The sequence below is a fragment of the Vombatus ursinus genome, unplaced genomic scaffold, assembly GCF_900497805.2.
Source record: "Vombatus ursinus unplaced genomic scaffold, bare-nosed wombat genome assembly UNPS02014812.1, whole genome shotgun sequence".
NCBI classification, from domain to species: domain Eukaryota; kingdom Metazoa; phylum Chordata; class Mammalia; order Diprotodontia; family Vombatidae; genus Vombatus; species Vombatus ursinus.
The window spans coordinates 13080377-13093248 of NW_020954590.1; the positions used below are offsets into that span (position 1 = coordinate 13080377).

Below are 12872 nucleotides of genomic sequence, written 5' to 3' on the forward strand. Positions count from 1 at the left end.
AAAAAGCCTCAAGGAGCTCACAATCTAAGGGGGAAGATTACATGTTGTAGCTGTTCATCCTTCCTTTTTAAAGAGGACCAATGACATTACAGGGTGATGTCTCGACTTATGGGTGAATTGGGTTCAAGTGAGGCAGAGATGCACAAAGTCATCAGCCTCACACTCTCTTCCAAAGTCATCTAAGGCCAGTGGCAGGACAAAGGTCAGGATGACTGGCAATGGCCCAGGATTCAGTGAATGACCTTGGCATCTTTGTTGTCTTACCAAGCTCCAAGCACTCCAGAGCTCATACTTCAGTTGCCTTCATTGCTGTTAGAACAAATTACTCTCATCCTCCCATTCCCCTGAGGAAAATCTTCACATGGTTGAGGTGGGAATCTCCCTAATTTACCCACAGGTTTGAGGCCTGTTGATTACCCTCAACCAGGTTTAGACTGTCTGCCAAGATGTTATCAGGTTGTGGCCACTGTGCATGCTACAGCTTCTTGGAGCCACAGGTGACAGTTGGGTGGATCAGGTGGACCAAAGATGGATAAGCAGCCCTGAAAAGGGCTCAGCAAACCCTCACACCAGAACTGTTAGTCCTCCTGAATACCTTATACATTACACACACACACACACACACACACACACACACACACACACACACACAAGATATGTACAGTTGTATCTGAGAAGTATTCTCAGAGGAAAGGAACTAGCAGTAGAGGAAGGGAACCCCTCAAGATGGACATATACCAGGTTTTATTAGTCCTCATTTTCTCTTTTGACACTCAAAGATCTTACTAATTTTTACAGTTTCATTTATCACCTCTCAATGAACCTCTGACCTCTACATGAGACTGGACTTCATTCTTTTCATGTCATCATGCCCTATACTGATAGCCTCCTTATTGTCATGAAAGGAGCCTTTGGGAAGCCCCAGGGCCTTGAAGCCCATGTACACATTGGTCAGATCATCATATCCATTTACACTAAAGTCTAAAAGAAAAAACACGAGGCATCTAGCTGGTGCTGACTGCTCTCTTAAGTTCTAGCCTCTAAGGTCCCATAGAACTCTAAATCTATGCTACTGTGATATGCCCTGCTTCCAGAACATTTCCATGGGATGCTGCCATAAGGATGCTACTGACATTTCCTCTGATGTTTCAAATTTGACATGTCTGAGACCAAGTGCATCATCTTCCCTTCTCCCAACTTGTGATAAAGTATGTTAAGTGCTTTATGGAACTTAAAATGCTATATAAATGTCACCTATCATCATTTAATGACAATTTGGCTCAACCCCTCAGTGCTTTCTGATTCCTCCCCCTTCTTTGCATTATATAAAGCAGCAAGTTCTACTGATTCATCCTTTATAATGTGTCTTATATCCAACACTTTCTTTTCATTTTGATTGATATCACTTTAGTTCAGACTTATTACCTCATGCCTGAGCTATTGTGATATATTTCTAACTGCTCTCTTTGCTCTGTCTTTGTACTGACCAATCTATCTTGCATATTGTCAGATCTGTTTTCCTAAAATACCTTTTTCTCCATGACACTTTTCTGCTCACAGCTCCCTTTGCTTACAAGATGAGTCAGTCTCCACTGTGAAACATTTAAGGCTTTCCATTGTTCCATTCTTTTCTTTTAGTAGCATACAGTTTGATCTGTGCTTATGGTAGATGTCACAGCTGACATTTCATGAGTGGAGCCCAGAATGGGGATGTACTCAATTCCAAAACCATCAGGAATGAGTTTCTTCTCAAATATCCTCAAACTTGTCAACTATGAACTTGGTGATTCCCCACTTCTTGTAGAAGTGGATCTTCCGGCATCCAGGGTACTTGAACTTGGCCCTGGACAAAGAATAAATGGGAGAAAGGGAAAGGTAAGGTAATAAGCATTGATATAGTGCCTACTCTGTTCCAGGCATTGTGCTAAGTGCTTTACAAATATTATCTCAAGTGAGTGCCTGGCACATCATAAGTGCCAGTAGAAATGTTAGCTATTACTATTGTTATTATTATTATTTCATTTGATCCTCAAAACAACACTCATAGGTAATCAATCAATCAGTAAATATTTATTAAGCACCTACAATATGCCAGGCACTATGCTAAGTGCTGGGGATACAAAAAAAAAAGGCAAAAAACAGTCCCTGCCCTCAAGAGTTTATAATCTAATGGAAGTAGATGTTATTATTATCATCATTTTACACTGAGGACACTGAGACAAATAGAGGTTAAGTGACTTGCCCAGGTCATACAGCTAGTAAGTGTCTGAGGCCAAATTTGAACTCAGGACTTCCTGATTCCAGGCCCCATGCTTTATCTTCTGCATTACCTAGCTCTTCATGTTGGACTTTAGTGTAAATGGATATGATGACCTGATCAATGAGTACATGGGTTTCAATGTCCTGGGGCTTCCTAAAGGCTCCTTTCATGACAATCTGGAGGCTATCAGCATGATGACATGAAAAGAATGAAGTCCAGTCTCACGTAGACATGAAGATCATCCTTGCCACAACTCTTTACCATGCATTTGTTGGTACAGATCTGAGTGTCCTCCAGGGCTATTGAATATAGCTATTAATATTCATCTGATACCACATGGATGCACATTAGAAATTTGTCCACTTTCTTCTTTTTTCCTACCAGGGTCTTGGCAACAGGGATTCTTCCTTTGTACCCTCTTCTCCAAACAGGACTTTGGCAGAAGCCTCACTGAGTGGGACGTCTCTATCTTTACCTCTTACTATTTTCTGACTATGTTAGTGGTTGAGCCCAGTAACCATGGGTACACACCAAGCCTTTCTCCTGAGCCTCTATACTATTTCACTTGATGATCTTGTCAATTCCCATGAATTCAATTATCATCTCTATGCAGATAATTCCTAGATATATTTATCCAGACCTAACCTCTCTCCTAACTTCCAGTCTTACATTTCCAATTGCCTATTGGACGTTTTGAATTGGATAGACATAGACATCGTAAACATAGGGCAGCTAGGTGATACAGGGGATGAAGTTTGGGACTTGGAGTCAGGAAGACCTGCCTTGGAGTCTTACCTGCTACTAGGCTGTATATTGGGACATCTAGGTGGCACAATGAATAGAGTGCTGGGCCTGGAGTCAGGAAGACCTGAGTTCCAATCTGGACTCAGACACTTACTAGCTGTGTGACCCGGAGGAAAGTCACTTGACTCTGTTTGCCTCAGTTTCCTAATCTATAAAATGAGCTGGAAGAGAAAATGGCAAATCATTCCAGTCCCTTTGCCAAGAAAACCCCAAAGAGTTGGACATGACTAAACAACAGTAACAACAGGCTGTTTGTTACTTATGGGGGCCATGACCTACAATTCTTTTTATTTTTCAGAGCACCTAAAAATACTTTACTTATGGCAGGTGCCTAATAAATATCTAATTAATTGTGACAACCACTAGAGAAGGCTGCTTATCTGGCAGCAATAGAAGGTTCTGTTAGGAATTTAATAGCAAATTGCATGCAAATGACTATGTACAAACAAGATATGTACAGAAACATTTGAAGATAAATCAGAAGGGAAGGCACTATGATTAAGGAGGACCAGGAAACGCTTCTTGCAGGGAGTGAGATTTTAATTGAGGCTTGAAGGAAGCCTGGTAAGCCAGGAGATGACGATGAGGAGGGAGAGACTTCCAGGAATAGAGGATAGCTAATGAAAGTGCCAGTGTTGGAGATGCACTGTCATGGGCAAAGAACAGTACAGAGATTGTTGTCACAGCATCTAAAGTTAGAGGAAGTAAAACTTAAATCCCAGCTCTGCCACTCATTGCTTCTATGACCTATAGCATCTCTCATGGCCTTACTTTTTTTTTCTGAAAAATTAGGGCAACAGAATGTGAAGTCTCAGGACCAGAATGATTTCCAAATCAAAGACACTTGTTTTTTCAAACTCACCTGGGAAGGATGCTGACAGTGAAATGAACAAAAGGCAAATAGTAAAAAGCAATCTGCTCCAGAAAATCCCACAAAGAAATAAAATATGTAAGAAAGCCCTAAAGTACCAGTTGCATCCAACAAAGTAGACACAGAGATAAGTTTGAATATGTGTGCAGTTGTGTCCAACTCTTCATGACCTTATTTGGGTTTTTCTTGGCAAAGATACTGGAGTGGTTTTCCATTTCCTTTTTCAGCTCATTTTACAGATGAGGAAACTGAGGCAAACAGGATTAAGTGACTTGCCCAGGCTCACATAACTAATAAGTGTCTGAGGCTGGATTTGAACTCAGGAAGATGAATGGAGGGTAAATCCAGATTTTTTGGTTTTTGATGGGGTTTTTTTGCTCCTTCCACATCATGGTTCAGCTTCTCTACTGTTCCTCTAGCTCAGAAGACCACATGCATGATCTTCTTTTCTCTAAAAGTCTTGCGCTATATAGAAACTCTCCTTCTCTCTAGAAGGCTGTGTTGTAATATCTCAGAACCTTGACACTATCCTGGAAATCCCCCCTTCTCCAGCCAGGAGTCAAATAGCTCTCACCGTTCTGAACTATATAATTAAGAGGTCCCTCCACTGTCCCTCCCGGTCTCTTCTTGGTCCTGGGAGGTGAGAGCATGCACAATGAACTGTGCCTCTATCACTGTCTCTCTATGGTTCAAACCAGGAAGTCAGGCCATCTTGCATCTCCACCATTCCTCCTAATTATTGTTCTCTCTTGGACCAAGAAACTCTGCCATTTCCTCTACATGGTGGCACCTCTGATAGGAGTGGGAAGTGTCCTGTGCTATACACAGGGACCAGAGTTTGGTCTCAGGTTTCTATTTTTATCAAGTTAAATGGTTTCACCATTATGCTCTATAAGATTTTTAGAATGAGTTTATATTCTAAGGCAGGGTTGCCCTTGGCTGTCATGTCTCGCTGCTTATCAAGAAGATGGAGTGTTTGGTGACTTAGGTGATTTCTCCCAGAGAGGGAATAGAGCACAGAAATCTGTGCCTACTGTCAATCATTAAGTCCTACAGCGAATGGCTAATCAATGGGAAACATTCTGGCTATATATTAACATAAACATTACACAGTGTTCCTGTATATGTAACAAATTACTACTCTCAGTTTCCTCCTTCAGCTAATAAATCAAGCAAATGTAGATATCACCTAACATTTCTTCGGCAAAGCCTTTGACTGTGTCCCAAATTTGTCAGTAAAATAAGGAAATAGATGGATGTCATAGTGTTATATTTAGAGATTGAGAAGTGGATCAGCCAGTTTATTTAGGTGCCTTGTAGCTGGCTGCAAGATGTCTTTGTATACCTAAAAGTCTTGGTTGGTTTAAGAAATTATGGAAATAGGTTATAAGTATCACCAATGATGACTCACATACAAGAAATGATGTAAAAGATATTGTTAGGGAAGTGGGAAAGGAGGTGAGCTAGTCATGGAACAAGAGCACAGGATAGTAGAAGGCTGATAGCCCGAATGTTACTGCAGTGTTCAGGAATGTTTAAAGACCTAAAGGTGGGCTTCTAGAGCAATGGGGTAAATTCTTTAAGGAGAGCGACATGGACAAGAATTATATACAATGAGAGGGGATAGAGTTGATCTGCGCCAGTGGAAGGAACGGTCACACTGATGACTATGAGACTTAGAATATTAAAAGATATTTAAAACTGCAGAGTGCATCTATTTTGCTCTCTGTAGTAATAACTTATTGATAAATACATATGAAGAATATGAGTATTTTCACTCCTGTGAAGTCTGGCAACCACAAATTCTAAATTAATTCTACTGTCACTTTAAAGTACCAAAGTAGCTTAGTGTAGTGGAAAGAACCTGCATTTGGAGTCAGGAGGTTCAAATCCTGGCTCTGACATTATTAGCCGTGTGACCATGGTCCAGTATTTCTCTCTGAACCTCAGTTTCTTGATCTATAAAATGGGGGCAATGACACTAGCTTACCTCACAGGTGCTTGTGAGGAAAACCTTTTGTGAATTTTAAAGCATCATATAAATGTGAGCTACTATTATTGCCTTTTTTTAATTCCTCCAGAAAACAGTTTGGGTGTAATTTATTTTCATTACTTTAAAAAAAAATGTCTGTTTATGGTTTTTGTTTTTACTGCAGTCATTTTCAGATAGTTCACCAGTCCCTCCCCACAAAACGGAGAAAAACAATTAAGTTAAAACTACCTCCATATTGATGGTGTCTGTTTCTGTATGCAATATTCCCTGAGTCCCTTTCCCATCTCTATTAAGAGCCAAGATGTGTGTTTCATTACCTGTTCTCTGAGCCCAATCTTGATCATTAGGACTGCCTAGAATCTGACTTACTTTTGGGATTTTTTTCATTTCACTTTTCAAGTCACTTAACCCTGTTTGCCTTATCTTCCTCATCTGTAAAATGAGCTGGAGGAGGAAATGGCAAATCATTCCGGTATCTCTGCCAAGAAAACCCCACATGGGGTCATGAAGAGTCAGGCACTACTGAAATGACTGAACAACAACAAACAACAACAACAACAACATATAATCATTGGTAAAAGGAACTCCCAGTAAGGAATCCTCTGCTACCCATGCACATCAGCAACAGTTGTTCAACTTTTAAAGTGCTGCTTGGGTCACACAGTCAGTATGTACCAAAGGCAGAACCTGAACACAGGACTTCCTGATTTCGAGGCTCATTCCATATCCACTCCTACTGCTTCTCATCATTATCAAATGTGATCACAATTCCCTATATATCTTAAATATCGGACTTTATTCACAGATCATAGGACCAAAAACAATAGATTTAGAATCAAAGAGGAACTGAGGGCCACCTACTCCAACCCCTTCATTTTATAGTTGAGGAAACTGAGGTTAAGTGTCTTGCCCAAGGTCACACAGATAGAAAAGGGAAGTAGAATTCCAACTGAGGTCCTGAGACTTCATATCCAGTGCCCTTTGATTGACATTAATTAAAGCATAGGTCTGAGTATATCAATCCTATGTTGTTGTTTTTTTCTGTTTTACCCACTGAACAGTTTCTCTATTTATTCTCATTCATTTTATTTTGTAAAATCTTTTAATTGTTATGTAATTGAAATTGTCAATCAATCAACCAACAAGTATTTAAGGTAATTACTATGTGCCAGGCACTGTGCTTGGCTGGGAATCCAAATACAAAAATGAGGGTCCCTGGCCTCAAGGAATTTATATTCTACGAGGCAGTAGTTCTCAAAGAGTTGTCCAAGGACTACACTTTCAGGATGTCTATGAGGTCAAAACTATTTTCACAATAATATTAAGATGTTTTAATTTCTGATATGTTAAATATTAATAGATCTAACCCCTATATTTTTTTTAAAAAGCTCTCAATAGAGGGCTTAAAAGAACCTCAACAATTTTTTTTCAAGGATGTAAAGGGTTCCTATGACTAAAAAGTTTGAGAACCACTGTGTTACAAGAATTCAACATATTCACAGATAAATAGATGCAAGATATATTTTGGTGTACAGACATACACAATAAGTAGACAGTGATTTGATGAAGAGGAGGTATTAACGACTGGGGAAATCAGTAAAGACTTCTTAAAGGACATGGCCTTGAGCAAAACCTTGAAGGGAGCTAGGTTCCGAGAGGTAGAGGTGATAAGGGAAAGTATTCCAGGCATAGGGGAAAAGCTGGATGCAGCAAATGTCATATGGGGGACAGCAAGTAAGTCATTTGTGCCTGAGGGGGAGTAATGTGTAATCAGCCTGAAAAAGAAGGTAGGGGCCAGATGAAGAAAGATTTTTTAACACCAGAGGGATTTGTTGCCTAAAGGCAATAGGGAGCTACTGAGGCTTTTCAGGAGTTAGTCACATCTGTGCTTCCAGATGATCAGTTCTACAGTTGTATGGAAATACTAGCGTGGGTATCTATGAGCATTTGTTACAAGGATTTTGTCTTTGTTTCTTTCTTTTTTTTTCAATGGATGGATGGAAGCGGTTTGTTGTTGTTTAGTCGTTTTTCAGTCATATCTGACTCTTCATGACCTCATTTGGGATTATCTTTTCTTTTTTTTTTTAATTTATTTATTTTATTCAGAAAATAAGAAATAAAATAAGTATTTCCATAACAAAGTGGAATACAAAAACAGGATTGCACCTGAAATTGCAGATTCATCATGTACAACTTGCTATTCCTTTCAAATATACAACAAAGTTATCATGTAATTTTCTTTTTTTTCCTCCCCCGCCACCCACAATTTCGAGATGGCTACTATTAGACACAAATCTCTGTGTATGTATTTTATGTGTGTGTGTGTGTGTGTGTGTGTATGTTAATGAGTTGCTACGTCTTTAAACTTGATCTGATGAGAATAGGGTTCCAGCACAACCAGCCCTCTACCCCAACCTGTTTCCTCTAGATCAGTTTTTCCTCTCAAACCTCATAATTGCTCTTTTTACCTTTTCCTACACAATTTTGCTTTTTAGAATCACCCCATCATACTCAGCTACACCCCAACCTTTCTTTTGAATGGCCCAAGTACTAATGACAGCCTTAAGAATACTGATAACAAGGGGCAGCTAGGTGTCACAGTAGATAGAGCTCTGGCCTTGGAGTCAGGACGACATGAGTTCAAATGTGACCTCAGACACTTGAGACTTACTAGCTATGTGACGGTGGGCAAGTCACTTAACGTCAATTGCCTCACCAAAAAGGAATAAAAAAAAAAGACTACTAATAACGTTTCTACATGGAAAAAGTATACAGTTTGACCTTATTGAATCCCTTATACTTGGTTTTTGATGTTTACCTTATATTTATCCTGGCTCTTATATGTCAAATTTTCCATTAAGTTCTGATCTTTTTACAACAAAAACCTGAAAGTCTGCCAATTCACTGAATGTTCATTTTTTATCATTCAGGGTTATACTTAACTTTGCTGAGTAAGTTATTTTTGGCTGCAATCCCAGTTCTTTTGCTCTTCAATATATAGTATTCCAAGACCTGTGGTCTTTTAGTATAGCAACTGCTAGCTCTTGTGTAATTCTGATTGTGGCTCCACAGTATTTGAATTGATTTTTTTTTTCTTCTTGTTCATAATATTTTCTCCTTAACTTGGTGGTTTTCCAACTTGGCTATGATGTTCTTGTAGGTTTTCATCCTTAGATCTCTTTTAGGTGGTGATCAGTAGATTTTTTTTTTCTATTTCTACTTTCCCATTTTGTTCTAAAACTTCAGGTCAATTTTCTTTTATTATTTCTTATAATATTGTATCAAGCTTATTTTTTTTATTAGCTTTCAGGTAGTATGATAATTTTTACATTTTTTCTCCTTGATTGGTTCTCTAGTTATTTTTCTTGTGAGATGTTTCACATTCTCTTCTATTTTTTCATTCTTTTCATTTTGTTTTTATTATTTTTTGGTATCTTATAATGTCATTCTCTTCTTCTTGCCCAATTCTAGTTTTCAAGGAGTTATTGTTTTCCTTAAGACTGGATCTTTTTTTCCCAGTTGGTTGACTTTCTTTTCATAATTTTCTTGGTTTTCTTGGATTGTTCTTATTTTTTTTTTCTAATTTTCCCTCAATCTTTCTTATTTGATCTTTAAAGTCCTTTTTAAGTTCTTCAAACAACTCTTTTTGAGCGCATGACCATTTGACATTGTTCTTTGGGGTAGGAGAGGCTTTTTTAAAATTTCAGTATCCTCCTCTAAATGTGAAACCCAGATCTTCTGTATCCCCATAGTAGCTGACTATGGTTGGGTTCTTTCTCTTTTTCTTACTCATTTTTACTTTTTAAAAATTTTTATTTTTAGCAGCTTGTTATTATAATTGCCTCCAGTCCTGGGGTGTGGGGGATGGTGCCTCTGGCCTCAGGTTCTTTTTACTGTTATTTTCTGAGCTCTATCCAGGGTCCAACCTCAGCATTCCTCTCCCCCTCCAAACCACAGCTAGGGCCCCCAGCCATACTATGCTAGAAATGCTCTTGCTACCTGAGGACCCTCCAATGGATGTAACCTTCAGTTCTGCCCTCTGGTCTGGAACCAAAAGCAGGAACTCAGCTCTCCTGCAAGTGCCCACAGCCAGCAGCATTCTGCCCCACTGCTTCTACACTCACCAGGGGAATTCTAGTTCCTTCTTGCCTTCAGCCGCAGCACAGGACTGCATCTCGGCAGCTCAGCAGGGTCTGGCATCTCTCTTCAGCAGAGGGTCCTTCAATCCTCCCCTGCTCAGATGTTTACTCCCCACACTGTTTGTGAGGTGAGAATTTCTATGGCTGAGGCTGAGGCTACCTCCTAACCAAGCCCCCGGGGCTTATTGTTTGGTGTTTCAGTGGAGATAGCCTGAAGGTGTTGCACTTCACTCAGGCCACCTCTGTCCCTGGGGTCTTTCCTCAGGTCTTCTCCAGTTGTCCCAAGAGGACCACTGCTCTGCCGCAACTCGTATTTATTTTTGCCCCTCTATGTTCACCCTGAGGGGCTGTTTTGTCTGGTGAGCTTGGAATTTTCAGACCTACTCTGCCATCTTCCTAGAATCCCTCCCCTCCCCCAGTTTGGGGTTTTCTTGGCAAAGATGCTGGAATGTTTTGTCATTTCCTTCTCCAGTTCATTTTACAGATGAGGAAATTGAGGCAAACAGGGTTAAGTGACTTGCCCAGGGTCACACAGCTAGTAAGTGTCCAAAACCAAACTGGAACTCTGGTCTTCATGACTCCAGGCCCAACACTCTATTCACTAAGCCACCTAGCTGCCCCCATGGGGGAGGTTGGAGGGAAAGAAAGTAGACTTTTGTTCATTGAAAAATGCTAACTTAAATTTAAAAACAAAGCAAGACTTGGAAATTGATTGGATATGGCAAGGATTGGGGGGAGGGAATATGAATGAATGGGAGTAAAAAGTTAAAGATTCCTGCTTTGATTGTAAATCTCATTGGCTGGAAGACTAGTAGTGTCCTTGACAGAATTAAGAAAGGCAGTGGGATTTAGGAGGAAACATAATGAACTCTGTTTTGGACACGTTGGAATTTCAGACGCCTGTAGGAAGTCCAGTTGGATATGTTAAGTAGGCTCTTGGAGACTAGAGCTCGGGAGAGGAAAGGGCTGGATATGTATATTTTGTTGTTTTAAAATTTTCCTTTAAACCTTATTTGATTAAGAATTCCCCTCTAGAGAAAGAGGGGATCAATGAATTGGGCATGCAACTAGAAAAGTTAGAAAAAGAACAAATTAAAAATTCCCAATTAAATACCAAATTAGAAATACTGAAAACCAAAGGAGAGATTAATAAAATTGAAATTAAGAAAATTATTGAACTAATAAATAAACTAAGAGCTGGTTTTATGAGAAAAAACCAATAAAATAGATAAACCTTTGGTTAATTTGATTTAAAAAAAAGAAAGAAGAAAACCAAATTACCAGTATCAAAAATGAGAAGGGTGAATTCACCACCAATGAAGAGGAAATTGAAACAATAATTAGGAACTATTTTGCCCAACTGTATGCAAATAAATTTGACAATCTTAATGAAATGGATGACTATTTACAAAAATATAAATTGCCCAGATTAAGAGAACAGGAAATAAAACACTTAAATAACCCCATTTCAGAAAAAGAATTCCCCTCTAGCTATAGCTGTGAAAGGTATCTCCTCTTGTTCTCCTTTATTACTGTACAAATTCCCAACATTTTAAAATGGCAAATGTTACAAAAATAAATAGGCAATATTCAGAAAGATGTCTCTCAGAGAAAGCGTGCTTCAATTTTCTTTATTTTTGCCTGAAATACCCAAATAACATGATAAGCATTAGCTTGAACTTTATGGGCATTAAGGAAAGCACATGTATGTTGTGACAGTTTTTCAAAATAAAAATTTTAACAAATAAATTCAAGTTGGACATTATTGTTTGATTTCCTTTTCAGGTCCCCACTGCTTTGAAGTAGAAACAGTATTTCACATGTAGACAAATACGTTTCATTCCTTAATAAGGCCAAATATTATTCAATATTCTGATATCTAGGAGAAACTTGAGTTGGTCACCACTCATAATGACACTTGGCTGCTTGCAGGACATCATTCTATGATAAATAAACCAATGCAAAGGAAATTCTAAACAATAGAAAAAATGAAAATACTAGGCTATTATGAGATCTCTCTGAGGTCAAGGACCATTTCTTTCACATTGTTCTCTACCCCACTGAGTCTATCACAGTGCCTTGGACAAAGTAGGCACTTAATACATATTGGTTAAATGAATGTTTTAAAGTAGGTGCTGGGCAGGATTTTCAGTGAATAATGATCTCAGTGGGAAATGAACATTGATTACCTATTCTGATAATGAATGGTCAAGAAGCTGTTTGCATGAATGCAAAATGAAGTTCGTTTAGTTCTGGTCTGGCCCTGTGCTTTCACCAGTGTGGACTCCCAGTATGGACACTATCCACTGATTGAGATCAGCAACTGACCTAAAACTTACAGTCTTAGAGAGTCAGCTGTGACATTGAAAGGTTAAGTGATTTATGTGTGGTCACATGGCCAGTATCTTTCAGAAGCAGAGTTTGAACTCAAATCTTCCTGATATATAACCTCTCCTGAGGTAGGTTGCAGGAAAATAAATTTTACTAAAATTCAACTTCAGTTTTAAAGAACCACGCGGTCTATCTAGAGCTACACCCAAGGAAATAAAATTCTCTGTTTATTTTTCAGTAAACGGCAACAGTCTACATTTTCTTTGACACTGGTTGCCACCAATATCTTCAAACAATTTCTCTCCAAGCAAATGAGAAAAAGAGTGTTTCTACCTTAAATTATCCAGGACTCTGTGTGTGTGTGTATAATACATACATGCACACATGTGTATGTCTGTATATACATGTATATATGTACGTATTTGTGTGTGTGTATATATATAGTGTATATATACACATATAAATCTATATGGG

At 38.8% G+C, this 12872-nt stretch overlaps 1 pseudogene; it reads right to left on the reverse strand.

Annotated features, from left to right (window-relative positions):
• Positions 1-475: 475 nt before the first annotated feature.
• Positions 476-10102, reverse strand: LOC114053842 (annotated as a pseudogene).
• Positions 10103-12872: the final 2770 nt, after the last annotated feature.